Below are 17579 nucleotides of genomic sequence, written 5' to 3' on the forward strand. Positions count from 1 at the left end.
CTTCCAGGTGGCTTGCATTTGGGACTGAGTGGCTGTGTAGCTGAGTTTATCAGGACCTCACCCTGATCACCTGCGGCTCGTCAGGACTCACAGCTGTGGTGCATCTACATGGATTGGAATATGGTGGCATTTAAGACTGGAGTACACAGTGTGTATTTGCCAGAGACTCGACCTTGTGACCAGACGGGTGAGATCGTCGTCTCAAGAGCCATCTCATCATCAGTGGATGCAGAGAACGTCCAGGTTTGATGCATGGTCTGTGAAAGAGGAGGGGGTGAGGTCTCACGCTCGTCAGCACACTTCCTGAGGTATGTTAGATTTTGTGACTAACATTTATACAGTCAGTAAATGTGGTGTCCCTCACACCTTTATTATATTGAGCTGTATGTTGGTCGTTTAAATCAGCTTCCACTGCAGTGGAGTTTTGTGAACTGGATGTTCTATGCCTGCAGGGTGGGAAGCTGATTAGTAACCAAGCCAGGAAGTGTTTGCTGTTTGTGCACCTTTGAGCGTTCTCTCTGTGTGTTGAGTGTGGACTCACATAATGATTCCTTCTTTCACAGACTCGGTTTGTCGCGGCCACCTGGGGGGTGTCGGCGGGGTCCTTGGGTCCGAATTGGTTCTGGCTCCGGACCGTTAGCGCTGCTGGGAGCGCACCGCAATCCACCCCGCCAGACCGCGCACTTTTATATTTATCACAGCACTGTTATGTTCATTAAATTCTGTTATCCTTTGTACCGTGCTCTGCTTATTTTATACTGGGTCCTTCAAACGCTGGTCGGTTCTCCGGGCTGCGTCCGACTCATAACAGTAGTCTCTGGCCAAACATCGCGGACCCAGCGGTAGCAGAGACGGTAACGTGCCGGGAAGGTGGCAGCAGACGTTCAGAAGTTATCCGGATCAGTTGCGGGTGCTCTCCGCCCGGATGGTGCGCGTTGGAGAACCCATTACTGAATACTGATTTGAGCGCTCGTGCAGCCGTGTTCCTGTGTTTGTGCCTTATCCGTGGGTCGTGGTGGAGTGTGACTGGCGACGGCTTTGCGTCGCACTTCGACCGGATAAGAGGTTTGAACGGGAGCTGCAGGAGTGGGTCTGTAATGGGTGAACGCGCACGGCGGAGCTCTGTGGCACGGGTCGCGGTGCTTCCTGTGTTACAGTTGTAGCCCCGTTTCCCCGGGTAATGATAGCTACTGCGTCTGTTGTCAGCTCCGGTGTTATTTAGTTGAATCACATTTTTGGTTGTGTGCTGCTCACAGGAAAAGCAGCATGAGTTTGTTTTCTCAGTTACCAAAGGGGGTTTTTCATTTTTAGCACTTTGGCTCCCTCTTTTGGTGACTGAGTCACATTACCGTCAAGCTCTTAAGTTGGAACAGGTGTGTTCCATTTGTTTGAGCTTGACGGTATAAATCACTTATTTGTTTTGTGTTAGTTCATTTGTGTGGGTGTTTTTTGAGTTGGTTTTTGTGTGGGATTTTTTTTTACACTATTAGTGTCTGGGGTCGTGTCCCTGCAGTTCTGTCTGGAAAAAAAAAGAAAGAAAAAGGACCCAAGCAACTTTATGTTAGTCTGTTAGTCTTTCTTTTTATTTCTTTCAGTTTCACCTCCCAGGGTTTGATGGGACGGTCCCCTGGGGGGTCATGGGGGGGTAATTGGGTTGTTTTTTCTTTTTTTTTTTTTGTTTTTTGTTATGCCCTCTCTTCTCCTCTGACTCCAGCCGGGTGAGCCGTAGAGTCGGCGTTGCTGGAGTGGTGCAGTTTGGTTATGCTGGGCGTTTCCAGGTAACCTCTGCACCCGGAGGGGGGGGGGGGTTTGGGGTATTTTCTTTTTGTTCCCTCTCTTCTCCTCTGGCTCCAGCCGTGTGAGCCGTAGTGTCGGCGTTGCTGGAGTGGTGCAGTTTGGTTATGCTGGGCATTTCCCAGGTAACCTCTGCACCTGGGGGGGGGGGGGGGTGTTTTGTTTGTTGTTTCCCTGTTCCACCTCCGGCTTCAGCACGCCTTTGAGCCGTCTGCCATCGGCGTGGCTGAGGTTTGAGGCAGTGGGATTTACCCGCAGCTAGTGGCTGGTTTAGAAGTCGGAGGAGTGGCGCCGTTTTGTGCTGTCTGCCATAATCGCTGTTCCACTCCTCCCGGTTGGCTTCTGGGGTATAGTCACGGTTGGTGACACTGGACGTGCTTCCAGTTTCCACTGCGCCAAGGGGGTGGGGTTGGGGTTGTTTTGTTTGTATGTTTTTTTTCTCCTTTTGTTTTCCCCCCAGTTTCCGCCCTCAGGGTTTGACTGTGGTGTCCTCTGGGGGGGAAAGGGCTGTGAGTCCATCTAGCCATAGACGGCCGGGGCTGGGTCCGTTGGTCATGAGGGGAGGCGTCTCCTGGGGTTGATGGAATGGTCCTCTGGGAGGCGCTGGGAGTCCCCGTGGGTGACGTTGGATCCCAGAGGGACCTCGGCTGTGGTTATTACTCCTGGAGCTGGCGGGATGTTGTTTTTCTTTTCTCCCCTTCCCGGGGTTTGATGGAACGGGCCTCTGGGGGGGGGGGGGGGGGGGGGGTGGGGTGTGTAGTGTTTTTATTTGTTAGCTTAAGTTTGGGTTGTTTTTCTTTTCTCCCTTTCCCGGGGTTTGATGGAACGGGCCCTCTGGGGAGGGGGGGGGGGTGTTTTGGTTGTTTGTGTTTGTCTTTTTTGTTTTATGACTAATCAGACTGTGAACATGGTTGGACAAAGGCTGACCGCACAGGTTCAAGAACTCCTGGCCACACCTGTGCTAATTGACTGATAGAAACAAGGGCAAAGATGCAGCCAGAGGAGAAGACATCTACCGTTCTGTAGATGAGGATTCTGTTGGAAGATGAATGCGGATACGGTTTCCAGCCATGGTCCCTGGAGGGGGGTGTTTCTCCTGGGCCAGGTTTGTGTGGTCGCCGGAGGCTTCCCGTGAGGGTGGGGTACTGTTGTATGGCTGGGGGGCCTGGCTGCCTTTTTGTTTCTGTCTTTTGTTTTTCCTTCCAGGTGGCTTGCATTTGGGACTGAGTGGCTGTGTAGCTGAGTTTATCAGGACCTCACCCTGATCACCTGCGGCTCGTCAGGACTCACAGCTGTGGTGCATCTACATGGATTGGAATATGGTGGCATTTAAGACTGGAGTACACAGTGTGTATTTGCCAGAGACTCGACCTTGTGACCAGACGGGTGAGATCGTCGTCTCAAGAGCCATCTCATCATCAGTGGATGCAGAGAACATCCAGGTTTGATGCATGGTCTGTGAAAGAGGAGGGGGTGAGGTCTCACGCTCGTCAGCACACTTCCTGTGGTACGTTAGATTTTGTGACTAACATTTATACAGTCAGTAAATGTGGTGTCCCTCACACCTTTATTATATTGAGCTGTATGTTGGTCGTTTAAATTAGCTTCCACTGCAGTGGAGTTTTGTGAACTGGATGTTCTATGCCTGCAGGGTGGGAAGCTGATTAGTAACCAAGCCAGGAAGTGTTTGCTGTTTGTGCACCTTTGAGCGTTCTCTCTGTGTGTTGAGTGTGGACTCACATAATGATTCCTTCTTTCACAGACTCGGTTTGTCGCGGCCACCTTGGGGGTGTCGGCGGGGTCCTTGGGTCCGAATTGGTTCTGGCTCCGGACCGTTAGCGCTGCTGGGAGCGCACCGCAATCCACCACGCCAGACCGCGCACTTTTATATTTATCACAGCACTGTTATGTTCATTAAATTCTGTTATCCTTTGTACCGTGCTCTGCTTATTTTATACTGGGTCCTTCAAACGCTGGTCGGTTCTCCGGGCTGCGTCCGACACATAACAACTTGCACTGGAAACCCATTTCAAGGTCGGGCAAGATAAGGTCGCACTGCCATCTGATCATGCTCGCAACATTCGCACAGCATGTTGTACCTAGGTTGGACAAATTGTGCTGCAGCGGGGGGCTGCACGAAATCATAACCCTTAATCTTAACCCTAACCCTAACCCTTAGGGCTAACCCTAACCCTAACACTCCAACCTCTTGCATCTCCTTGTGACATTCTAGCTGCACATTGGCAAAGAAACATGCATTAGAGTTTGTGCTTAAAGTACATTTCACTAGTAAATCAAATTTTTAATGAGCTGACTATTCTAAATAAATGAAGAAAGAATTATGAAAAATAATGATGTATTGTGTTTTATTTTTGGTGCCAATAGCCCTGACACATGAAATCATAAACATGGGGTATTTAGCTTGATTTCACCTGCTGCTATAAATGCTCAGAAACATGAACCTGTGAGAAATCTTGACTTTGATGACATCATGTAGGGCCACGCCCCTCTAAGATCTCTATTGAAATGAATGGGAAAACAGATTTTTTGCAGTTTTGTGGACTTTGATGGGGAATATGTCAAAATGTTTAAAATGTGTATTTTAGGAGGATACAGTAAGATGACTAGTGTTGCTTATTAGGTGGACAGATTTCCGGAAGATCATGGGAGCTTTTTTATAGTGCATCTCAGATGGACACTGTCATTTATCCGCAAAAAAAACAAAACAAAAAAAAAAAAACAGCATTAATCCACCAGACTTGTGGGACAAGCCACAAACACGGCCAGTTCCACACTTTCAGGAGAGGAAACATGCTTTATTAGAGTTCTCCTGGCCATACAAATAGACTGATTAAAATCCATGGTAAGATCTGTGCTTTGAAGACCATTCTCACACTGTGCTTGACTTTATTTCTGCAGTCACACAGTGGAACAATAATTCTACATGGCTTTTTGTGCGAACACAGCAGTTTGGAAATGACAAGAGGAACAAGTGATTAAATTTTAGTGGTGATCCGGATCACGATCCGGATCCCGATGCTAACACGTTAGCATGTCTATGGCATTTTCAATGTTAAAAGTTAGCATTAACCAGTTGCAGCTGTCATCATGTTCGGGTGCATTTGTTTTCAAATTGTAATATTTCTTAAATTTTGTTGAAATTTTGTGGAGTGGTTGGAAATGACAAGAGGAACAAGTGATTAAATTCTATTGGTGATCCGGATCACGATCCGGATCCCGATGCTAACACGTTAGCATGTCTATGGCATTTTCAATGTTAAAAGTTAGCTTTAAGCAGTTGCAGCTGTCACGTTCGGGTGCATGTTTTCAAATTGTAATATTTCTTAAATTTATTTTTGTTTATATATTAATAATCTAATGATTATTATATACAATTTTAGAGAAAGAGACAAAAAGAAATAGATCACTGTGCGAAGGAGGGAATCTCTTTAGGGTCAGTGACCCTATGGCCTTGTTTAGAGAAGTGTTTCATAAATGTTAAAAAATTCATAGATTTGCAGTTAAGTTGAATAATATGTTGAATTTGGTCTCTTATTTGTTTTTGTCTATAAGCACATGAAATATCAATATCAGTGCTCAGATGACAGTAGCTTCTAGGAAAGGTGCAAGTTGCAATAAACTGTGATGCCAAGCGCTAAGGATACATGCTATCCAGTCACAGCAGATGAAACTTTTTTTTACTACTGAGCATACATCATTGTTAGACTTTTTTAGGTTCAATGATTCCACGGCATGTAGATGTTATGGAGTGCTTCTAGTTTCTTTGGTTTTTGTGGTGTTCAGCGGCAGGTTGTTAGCTGAACACCACGCTGTCAGTCGATTAACCTCGTCTCTGTAGTCAATCTCATCCCCCCCCAAGATGAGCCCAATCACGGTGGTGTCATCCGCAAACTTTATGATGGTGTTTGTGGGATGTGGCGGAGAGCAGTCGTGCGTGTAAAGGGTGAACAGGAGGGGGCTCAGTATGCAGCCTTGAGGGGAACCGGTGCTGAGTGTGTTGGCGGAGGAAAGGTGGGGGTGAAGTTTCACGGACTGTGGGCGGTTTGTGAGGAAGTCCTTGATCCACTGGCAGATGGGGGTGGAGATACCCAGATGTGTCAGTTTCTGGACCAGGATCTCCGGGATGATGTGGTTGAAGGCTGAGCTGAAGTCCAGGAAGAGCATCCTCACATAGCTCCCCTGGTGCTCCAGGTGGCTCAGCGCGGTGTGGAGAGCTGTGGTGATAGCATCCTCTGTGGAGCGGTTTGCCCTCTAGGCAAACTGGTGGGGGTCCAGAGTGGGAGGCAGACAGGCTCTGATGTGCTGAGAGGCCAGTCTTTCAAAGCACTTCATGACCACTGGCATAAGTGCAACAGGCCTGTAGTCATTTATGCTCTCCACTGCTGACTTCTTGGGCAATGGAATGATGGTGGAGGATTTGAGGCAGAGTGGAATGATGGCCTGCGACAGGGACAGGTTGAAGATACAGGTGAAAACTCCAGCCAGTTGGTCAGCACACTGTTTGAGTACCTTTCCAGGTACACCATCGGGGCCGGCCACCTTCCTGGAGTTCACCACCTTCAGCACACGTCTCACTTCGTGTTCCTGAAGTGTTAGCGTGCTAGTGCTGGAGGGTGGTGGGTGTGGAGTTGCTGCTGGTCTGTCTCCTTCGAAGCGGGCAAAGAAGCGGTTCAGCTCCTCTGCCAGCGAGGCGTCAGACATAGCATTTCCTGGGTTGCTGCTTCTGTAGTTGGTTATATGATTTATTCCCTGCCACATCCTTCTGGGGTCATTTGCAGCAAAGTGGTCCTCTGTCTTTTTCTTGTAGGCAGCCTTGGCCTCTCTGATGCCTCTTTTCAGGTCGGACCTGGCCGTGCTGTACAGGGCCCTGATTTAAAGGCAGTGTTGCGGCTTGTTAATAGGGACTGGACTGCACGGTTCATCCAGGGTTTCTGGTTTGGAAAAACCCTGACCCTTTTGTTGATGGCGACAGTGTCAACACAGTTCTTAATGTAAGAGAGTATGGTGTCAGTGTACTCATGCAGGTTGTAGCTGGAAAATAAATCCCATGCAGTCCGTGAGAAGCAGTCCTGTAGCTGGGAGAGCGCTCCCTCAGGCCAGGTTTAGATAGTCTTTCATTGTGGCTTTGTTCACCTCAGCAGGGGGGTGTAGGAGGGGGTGAGGAGCAGGCAGAGATGGTCTGATCCAGTGAGATGGGGGAGGGGAGTGACTTTGTACGTATGTATTATGTTTGAGTAAACATGGTCCAAAGTATTTTCTCCTCTGGTGGCACACTTCACGTACTGGATGAACTTAGGGAGCACAGTTTTTAAACACGCTTGGTTGAAGTCACCAGCAACAATACAAACGCCATCCAGGTGGGCCAGCTGCTGTTTATGTACACAGGCAAGCAAGAGGCTAAGGGCCGTGCTAACGTTAGCATGGGGTGGGATGTAAACAGCAAACACAACGACTACTGTGAACTCACTTGGGAGATAAAAAGGTCTGCACGAGACTGCCAGCACCTCTAAATCAGGAGAACAGTGAGAGTCAATGACCCTGCTGCTACAGCACCACTCGCGGTTCACATAAACACAGAGCCCTCCACCTCTGCACTTACCCGAATCACTGGTTCTGTCCAGCCGGTGTAGCATGCGGCCTGCTAGCTCGACTGCAGCATCGGGGATCAGCAGGTGAAGCCACGTCTCTGTGATGAAAATAACGCTGCAGTTTCGCACAAAGCTATTTGTGGCCATTCGTAGCTCCAGTTCGTCCATTTTGTGGGTGATGGATCTGGTGTTTGAGAGGAAGAGGCTCGGTAATGCTGGCCTTAGAGATTGTTTACGTAACCTAGCCTCAGAGCCGGACCGACATCCTTGCTTCTGCTTCCTGTCTCTACGCCACCGACGCCGCCTGTTGGGCAGGCTGGTAATCCACGGAGAGCCCGGTGTTCTCGCTATGCTCCGACATCTTTGCTTGTGAACGGCTGAGCCTTTTGGGGATGCTCCTTTTATACGCCTATTGAGTGTTGTTAGAAGGAAAGGTGATGTAACACAGTGGTAAACATACCACTGTCCCAGCTTTTTTGAAATTTGTTGCAGGCATCCATTGAAAATGAGCAAATATTTGCACAAAAACAAAGTTTATCAGTTTGAACATTAAATATCTTGTCTTTGTGGTGTATTCAATTGAATATAGGTTGAAGATGATTTGCAAATCATTGTATTCTGTTTTATTTACATTTTACACAACATCACAATTTCATTGGAATTGGGGTTGTACATGTGATGTACAAAGCACATGGTTTAAGTCGAAGGCAATTGCCATTAGTTCCTTTTTTCTTCAATGGTGGACGCTGGCACACCTTGGCCGTCGCTCTGTTTTTGAATTCATTTTTAAATCTAAGTTCTGCCATTTATTCAATGTTACTTGCACAATAACCTGCTGATTTAGTTGTTCAAAGAGTCAGTAGTTAATGCCACTTTCTTTATTCTCAAGCCATAACCTACACTTTGACTGGATTGTCTCTCATTGAGCTTACCGTGCTGTTTTCTCATTTGCTTGCTCCAAGACCCCTGGAGCCGACTCAATGTACTTTGTCCCACTACTTCATCGATCTTCAGGGGTCTCATGTACAAAGACTTGCATCAATTTCCTACTAAAACATGACATACGCCAAAACTCTGAATTGGGCTTGTAAGCCATTTGCATCAAATGTGATGACTTTGGTGTGAGATTGGGTTGATCAGGAATGGCATAACAGTTGAGCCAAATCTCAATGCAGATCTGCTGTCAGGATTCCAGTGTCGTGTTTTTTTTTTCCCCAACAGACGGCCCCTCAGTTTTTGTTTTACACCTGGATTATGTGAGTAACTGATTTCTGAAAGAACACCTGGATCATATGAGTGACTGATTTCTGATAGACTATTTAAATTCAGGTTCATGTTTGCTGCATTCTTCCAAGAGCCAAGCCGGATTCTTGGTTGGTACATGTCCTGTCTGTGCCATGGTTGATTGCTCTCCGTGCTATGACGCCAGTCGATGCCAGATACTACTGTAGACTTCCATGTTTGATCTCTGTGCCTTGCTTAATCATTTGCCTCGCCAGCCTCCACACCTCATCCATGCTCCAGACGGAGATCAGAGGGTTTTACCTGACTGCATCTCCCCAGCTGTGCGCTCAGAGGCCGAAGCGCCCTGCAGCTTATACTGAGGTTTAAGCTGCAGGGCGTATTAGCTGCATTAAATCTCCGCATTAGAACAAACTGTCATCTCCTCATTTTCCAGAACTACCTGGTACTGCCTCAGTGCGGACCTGGCCCCTGGTACTGGCTACCGGTTCCACACGTCTCTGTGGAAACTGATCAGTTCCCGGGGTGGAGAGCTCCTGGACCAAAATGCCAGTTAGGTTCTGCCCCCTTTCTGTGGGATCCCGTTCTCACATTCCTCAGATTGGGCCTCATGTATCAACATTGCGTATGGTGATATTTGAGTGTATATGGGGTGTACGCCAAAACGGCTGCGCTACTTGGCATTTATCAGTGTGGTCGTTGGCGTACGCTGTGCTGAAAATATACACCAGGTTGAGAGGTGGCGTAAATTATACACCAAAATGAACCAGCGCTGGAATCCACATAAAAATGAAGATGATCAACATGATAAACAGTGCCATTATAAAAATCAATGCATATGTTACATAAATAACACTTTCCTGATTATACTACATAATAATCAATACAAATCCCACCTTTGCGGGATTGTTATGGAGCATGATCCGTGGTCACAGCGCTGACTGCAAAGAAAGCGCTGCTCGCCCTTTTCTCCAGACTTCGAGCCTGGAGCCAGAGCAGTGCTGAGCTTAACTTCATGTGGTGTGATCATTTTTAGACTATGAAATTGATAATAACAACTGTAGTTTCGTCATTCTCTTAATTCGCCCGTGCTGGAACCAGGTTTTGTCATATCCATTCGGTTGTCACAATAAAATAAATACAGAAATACATTTAAAAAATAAAGAAATCTGACAGATTAGGCGTGTCTTATTAATTGAGCGAGCAAATATCCACATCAAGAATTATTGACGTGAAAAGAGAATATAGTGGTCCCTCGCTATAACGCCGTTCACCTGTCGTGGCCTCGGAGTCTCGCGGAGTATTTAGTCCAATTATGCCTTTTTTTTTTTACAGTGTTCTGTGTTCTGCGTATCTGTTTATAAGAATCTTGTTGCCCAGAAGAGAAAAGAGCACCAACAACTACTCATAACTGTGTTTGTCACACAGACACACACACCTGCTGCAGCCAGGTGTGAGTGGGAAAAGGCGCGGCGTCAGGACGCAGAGGACCGATCTGTGAAATACTGATGAGTCACTATTAATAATTTCTTATGTGTCCGACCTCATTCGTTGATCGTTTAAATTAATTCGTTAGTTCTAAATGCCATCATAATTATTTATAGGAAAACGTTCTATTTTTATTTCTCAAACAAATGTTTGGGCCTGAAAACAGTTTGGTCTTATTTTCCTACTAAGGTTTGAACTTTGAGAGTGTTTACACACGAGAGACAAGTGAGAAAATGTTCATGCCTGATTGAGAAAGTGTATAAACTGTGTAGTGAGGGGTTTTACAGCTTTGAAACGTCTATAATAATTGTAAAAAATAACGCTGAGTACGTCGCGGTTTCGCATATTACGGGCTATTTTTTTAGAACGTAACTCCCGCAATAAACGAGGGACCACTGTAACACTTTTTTGATTATGCTACAAAACAATTAATACGATGGCTGCTTTTGACGGTCTATTGGCACGCGTTGTGATTGGTGGAGTTCTTTTTCATTGCCGTCTTTCCGGTTTCCATGTCGTAAAATGAGGGTGTGTCTGAAGCGGAGTCTGAATATTTATGGGCGTGTTTATTATAATTACTATCGTTTCCACCCGCCGCATTTATCAAGATCACATCAGGCGTACGCCAGAAATGGGCAGGTGCGCACTGCTTGATACATGTCACGGCGACTGGTGTATTTCAAGTTTAAGCCGTAAATTTACGCCACAAGTGCGCAACATTGATACATGAGGCCCATTGTGACTGTACTTTGATAAAGATCTATTCAAAGAACTCTGCTTAAGAACTGCCTGAACTTTGATATCAAACAACTGAGAATGCTGCCCAGCTGTACCAAGTCCTGCTTGACTGGAGCTGTGCATCAGCCCGCAGCACTTGATCCTTGACATTGGAGATCACTCATGAACTATGAACAATTGCTGACCAGTTACATATATTATTTTGTGCATTCTGAGATAATTTGTATTTAATCCTGTTATGAACAGTGATTGTTTGTGGTACAGCATAACATGTACATGTGATTTCTTCATAATTATTTTACTTATGCATACTGTGTCAATACGTATGCATAAGTATTGACACCCTTTGCTCAGTACTTAGTTGATGCACCTTTGGCAATAATTACAGCCTCAAGTGTTCTTAAATATGATGTCACAAGCTTGGTGCACCTATCTTTGGCCAGCATTGCCCATTCCTCTTTGGAGCACTTCTCAAGCTCCATCAGGTTGGATGGGGAACATCGGTACACAGCCGTTTTCAGATCTCTCCACATATATTCAATCAGATTCTGATCTGGGCTCTGGCTGTGCCACTCAAGGACATTCATGGAGTTGTCCTGAAGCCACTCCATTGATATACTGGCTATGTGCTTAGGGTCACTGTTCTACTGAAAGATGAAGTGTCTTCACATACTGAGGTCGAGTGCTCTGGAGCAGGATTTCATCCAGGATGTCTCCGTACATTGCTGCATTTAATCCAGACTAGTCTTTCAGTTCCTGCTACTATAAAACATCCCCACAGCATGATGCTGCCACCACCATGCGTAACTGTAGGGATAGTGCCTGGTTTCCTCCAAACATGACGCCTGGCATCTTTGTCTCATCAGACCAGAGGATTTTGTTTCTCATGGTCTGAGAGTCCTTCAGGATCCTTTTGGGAAACTCCAGGCAGGCTGCCATGTGCCTTTTACTAAGGAGTGGCTTCCGTCTGGTCACTCACCATACAGGCCTGATTGGTGCATTGGTGCAGATGTACTTGTCGCCTCTCCACAGAGGAATGAATGAGTCAAGTCCAGATGTAAGACGCACTTATTTTCCATTTCGTATGGCTAGCATACTGGTATAGTTTGTTTTACGGTTTTTACTCTTTTAATTCATTTTATTAGCAAACGGAGCATGCCGCGGCCTCAACTTGACCTAAAATCTGGGTCTTTTAGTGAAGCTTAGGGCTAGCGGCCGGCAATCACCTTAGTATTTCTTCTGTTTTTCTTGTTGTTTAATGCTGGCAAGTTATACAGTATTTCTTGTCTTTGTGATGCCTGATTCTGTTTTTTCTCTCTGTTTAAGGTGCAGCTCCATCCAGAGATGGGAGTTGTATTTGTGCTGGTGACCCTCCTGTCCTGTGCACCAACATTTCCTGTATATTCGTTTTGTGAATTGTTCTGTGAATTGTTCTGTAATTTATGTCTGTAGCATGGGCCAAACAGAGGGTCACCCCTTTGAGTCTGGTCTGCTTAAGTTTTCTTCCTCAGAGGGAGTTTTTCCTTACCACTGTTGTTTTGGGGGTCAGTAAGGTTAGACCTTACTTGTGTGAAGTGCCTTGAGGAAACTCTGTTGTGATTTGGTGCTATATAAATGAAAAATAAATTGAATGCTGGAGCTCTGACAGAGTGACATTTGAGATTTTGGTCACCTACCTGACTAAGGCTCTTCTCCCCTGACTGCTCAGTTTAGAAGGCTGGCCAGCTCAAGGAAGAGTCTTGGTGGATCTGGATCGTCCATTTACTGATGATAGAGGCCACTCTGCTCCCTGGGACCTTCAAAGCAGCAGAAATGTTTCTCTACCTTTCCCCAGATTTGTTCCTCGAGACAATCCTTTCTTGGAGGTCTAAAGACAATTCCTTTGACTTCATGCTTGGTTTGGTGTGCTGACATGCACTGTCAACTATAGGCCCTTTTATGTAGACAGGTGTGTGTGTGTCTTTCCAAATCATGTCCAATCAACTGAATTTACCACAGGTGGACTCCAATTAAGCTGTCAAAACATCTCAAAAATGATCACTGGAATCAGGTTGCACCTGAGCTTAATTTTGTGCTTCATGGCAATGACTGTGTATATGTATGTGTGTGTGAACTTCATTTTTTATTTTCAATAAATTTTCAAAAATCTGAAAAAAAAACATTTTTCCCATTGTCATTATGGGGTATTGTGTGTAGAATTTTGTGAAAAAAATATGAATTTCATCCATTTTGAAATAAGGTTGTAATATAAAATGTGGAAAAAGTGAAGCACTGTGAATACTTTCCAGATGCAGTATATCAGAGTGGAGGAAGGTGTACACAGGAGGATTAGATTCTTTGCAGAAGATACAAGCTAAAAGAAATTGAAGAGTGTAAGGTGGTGACAGAGGATAGTGTAGCTAGACAGCATGGGATTGTGGTATGTAGGATGACTTTATAGGTGAAGAGGAGGATGAGAGTCAGAACTCAACAAAGGATCTCATGGCAGAAGCTGAAGGAGTAAGACGTGCAAAATTCAGTGAGAAGGGTGACTGGCACTGGATGGAAAGGAAGCAATTTTGGACAATTGGAAAAGTACTGCAGATGTGGTGAGGGAGACAGCAAAGGAGTTACTGAGTGTGACATCTTGACAGGGGAAGGAAGACAAGGAGACTTGGTAGAAGAACAAAGATATTCAGGAAAGCATAAGGAGGAAGAAGTTGGCAAAAAAGAATTAAGATAGAGAGATAAAGAAAGTTGACAGGAATATGAGAAGTTGTGAAAAGTGAAGTGGCAAATAGTGAGGTGTACAAGAAGTTGAACAGCAAGGAAGGAGAAAAGGACTTGTGTTTTGGCCAGACAAAAGGTACAAGCTGGCAAGGATGTGCAGCAGGTTAGTGTGGTAAAAGACACAGATGGCATTGTGCTGACAAATGAAGTGTGTGCTGAGAAGGTGTGGCAATATTTTGAGGAGCTGATGAATGAAGAAAACGAGAGATAGAAAAGGCTGGATGATGTGGAGAGAGTAAATCAGGAAGTGCAAGAAATTAGTAAGGATAAAGTGAGGGCAGCTATGAAGAGGATAAGGAGTCAGTCCAGGTGACATTCCAGAGAAGGGATGGAAGTGTTTAGGAGACATTGCAGTGGAGATTCTAACCAGATTGTTTAATAAATTCTTGGAAAGTGAGACAATGCCTGAGGAGTGGAGATGAAGTGCAGTGGTTCCAATTTGTAAGAACAAGGGTGATGTGCAGAGCTGCAGTAACTACAGAGGCATTAAGCTGATGCGTCCCAGCATGAAGTCATAGGAAAGAGTAGTAGAAGCTAGACAGGTGAAGATCTGTGAGCAACAATATGATTTCATGCTCAGAGAGAGCACCTCAGATGCAGTGTTTGCTCTGAGAGTACTGATGGAGAAGAATAAAGACCAAAAGGAGTTACATTGTATGTTTGTGGATTTAGCGAAAGCTTATGACAGGGTGCCAAGAGCATAATTGTGGTATTGTATGAGGAAGCCTGAGAGAAGTATGTGAGGGTAGTCGCAAGACATGTACAAGTATAGTGTGAAGTGGTGAGATGTGCGGTAGGAATGACTGATCCATTCAAAGTGGAGTTGGGATTACACCAAATATCAGCTCTGAGTCCTTTCCTGTTGACAATGGTGATGACGGATGAAGTCAGACAGGAATCTCCATGACTATGATTTTGCAGATGTCATTGTCATTTGTAATGAGAGTAGAGAGCAAGTTGAATCTAGCCGGGAGATGTGGAGATATCCTGTGGAGAGAAGGGGAATGATAATCAGTTGTGTCAAGACTGAGTACATGTGTGTGAATGAGAGGGAGCCCAGTGGAATAGTGTGGTCACATGGAATAGAGGAATGAAAGTACATGAGATTAAATACTTTGGGTCAACTGTCCAGTATAATGGACAGTGTGGTCGAGAGGTGAAGAAGAGAGTGCAGGCAGGGTGCAGTGGGTGGAGAAAGGTGGCAGGAGTCATTTGTGACCAAAGAATATCTGCAAGAGTGAAGGGGAAAGTCTGCAAGACAGTAGTGAGATCGGCTGATGTATAAAAGCTTCAGATATCTGTCGCTGAGATAGATGATGACTGGAGTGCAGTTTTAAGCAGAAACAAGGTGATAATCAGTGAACTGCTGCTGATGCTCCAAAATGACGCATGCACAGTGAAGGTTAGGATGCACTGATGTTTAGTGGGGGCCGTTTAGTCGGCATCACCGAAAGGAATGCAGCAGGTATATGCAGAATGCCCCTCCACTACCGTACGTGCCACCTGAAGTCTGGGTGTAAAGCAAGCAGGGGGCCGCAGGGCAATCGCTGTGGTCTGCTCTTCTGGAGGTCTGCCGTGTGACACTGCTGGGTGTTGTGCTCACATCATATCAAAGATATTAAAGACTGCTCTTAACCCACCTGTGGCATTGAGCAGAGATGCTTGACAGGGGAAGACAATTATTATCAGCTTTAGGGTGCAGGCACCTTCCAGATGAGCTGCAATCATGAGCCAGGTGAAGAAAGGCAACGCCAAGGAAGTGCACTTGCTGCAGAAAATGACAAACGGCAAATTCAATATCAACTGATTCGGCCCAGAAGGACAGACGGTGCTTCACCAGTCCGTCATTAACAGGAACCTGGACCTGGTAAAACTGCTGGTGTAAACTGGTGCACATATTCGACTGGCAAACAGGGAAGGGTGGAGAACAGTCATTTATTGTTACACAGCTGTGCCAGATTTAAGGAAAAATAATACAACTTTGCAAGCATCACCACCACCAACCACTGCAAAGCAACCAAACATGGTGCTCTTTGCACTTTTGAATTTAAAATGTGGCACTGCTTATAGGCAGTGCTTCTCCATGGGAGCCAATCCATATGTTTGTGTGTGTGTCAGTGTGTGCATGTTTGTAGTCCAGAGTGCAGATGGCCCCCTTTTCACCCTCGACAGTCTCCTCTTCCTCAGCAGGGGCGCAGATTCATCCTGTCATCCATCTTTTTTTTTGTTTTTGTCTTTTAAACTTGTTTTATGTTACAGTCAAACACAGCACCTGATGCTCAGCATCACTATGACAGCCAGTTCACCTCGCTCTGAGACGCTCTGACTCGCCGCGCAGCTCACCTGACTAGGCTATTACAGATACATGGTCATGCCATCTCATGGGTTAAATACCGTATATGGATTATGATCTTCATCTTACCTGTAACATCATGTGCTGCTGCACGGCACATGTCGCACAGCAAGTCAAAGGCTCTGTGCAGTGCACCACTTTTGCCCATCATGTACATGTTACTACAGATCCGTTGTCAGTCCACCTCATGTGTCACGGGATTATGCCTGTAATCTCATGTTAACATGGCTGTTAGATTCCTCTCAGATGGCCGCACTGCACATCATCTCCGTGATGTGCTGATGTGCAGCTCCTGTGATTGTGGTGTGACATCCAGATTGAGCATGATATCACAGATCAGGGCTGTGAAATGAAACTTGTGAAATCAGCGGGGCCCCAGAAACCGAATTAATTTTGTATCTAATGATACATTTTCAGCATCTCCTGGAAAAAAAATCTCAAAAGAAGCACATATTTAAATTATCCTAGATTCAACCTTTCATTTAAACTGTCAGTGATAATGTTGAAATAACAGAATATGACTTTCCTTTTAATTGTAAAGCAAATTATGCATTACCTGAGAACAATTAAAATACATTAAATTCATGAAGACTGAAAAGCCTGTTAAAGCATTTCAAAAACCACAGCTAAAGCTTGGAGAATATTTTAAAAAAACATGGTCAAATATCAATAACATGCTTTATGGTTAAAAAAAGGCACTTATATTCTTGTATTCGTTCCTGTAAATCCATTCAAAACCACGTTTGTTTTTTCCAATGGAAGAAATTCTGCATTAATAAAAAAGTCACCGACGAGGGCGGTCGCATCTCCTCCACTCTCCCATATCTCTGTTCTCTGTTTTTAACCTTCAAGTCCCTACTTCACCAGACTGTGAATTCCTCAAGTTATATTGGATTCTGGATCTATTGGACTACTATTGGATTAACCATGGAATTTATTAGCTGGTCTCTGAACGCTATTGACACCATTTTTTCTACAAGAAGGTCAGGACCGGGGGATCCTACCTACCCAGATGGAACATATCCTGCAGGTTATGTTCTCAACTCCTGGAGTTTCTGGCGTGTAACATGCTTGGCGCCTTTCTCCGTTGAGGACGTCGAGGATTTATTCGTTTTTGGTCTCATGGTAGCAGGGCTGGTACTTTTTGGCTTATGTGCTGTCCTGATCTATCGGAAAATTGGCAAGACGGTGGCATCAAGAACCACGGCCCCTCGCTTGTCCGTCATGATTAATGAGGTTGGCAAGGCAGTGCATTCTCAGACTGCGATGACTCTTGAACTCAGACGCAAATTGGATGACATCTTGGAGCAGATGCGTGCCTTGCAGTTGAAGTTGAAGATTCAGAGGCCAGTGAATATTCATAATTCATAATTGGGAATATTCTTAATTCATAATTGGGATTTGGTTGTGCAAGTGGAACTGTTAAAAAGTGTTTTTCACTGCTCAAACCATAACATTACAGGCTTATCAAGCCTGAAGGTCAAATTGCCTGACTGTTTTCCTCCAGAGGAATTTTTTCGGCCTGGGGAACATTGGCTGTTTCTGATCTCAACTCACAAAGACAATAAACTGCTTTTCACAGGACT

This window comes from Thalassophryne amazonica, chromosome 11 (genome assembly GCF_902500255.1).
Source record: "Thalassophryne amazonica chromosome 11, fThaAma1.1, whole genome shotgun sequence".
Taxonomy (NCBI): Eukaryota; Metazoa; Chordata; class Actinopteri; order Batrachoidiformes; family Batrachoididae; genus Thalassophryne; species Thalassophryne amazonica.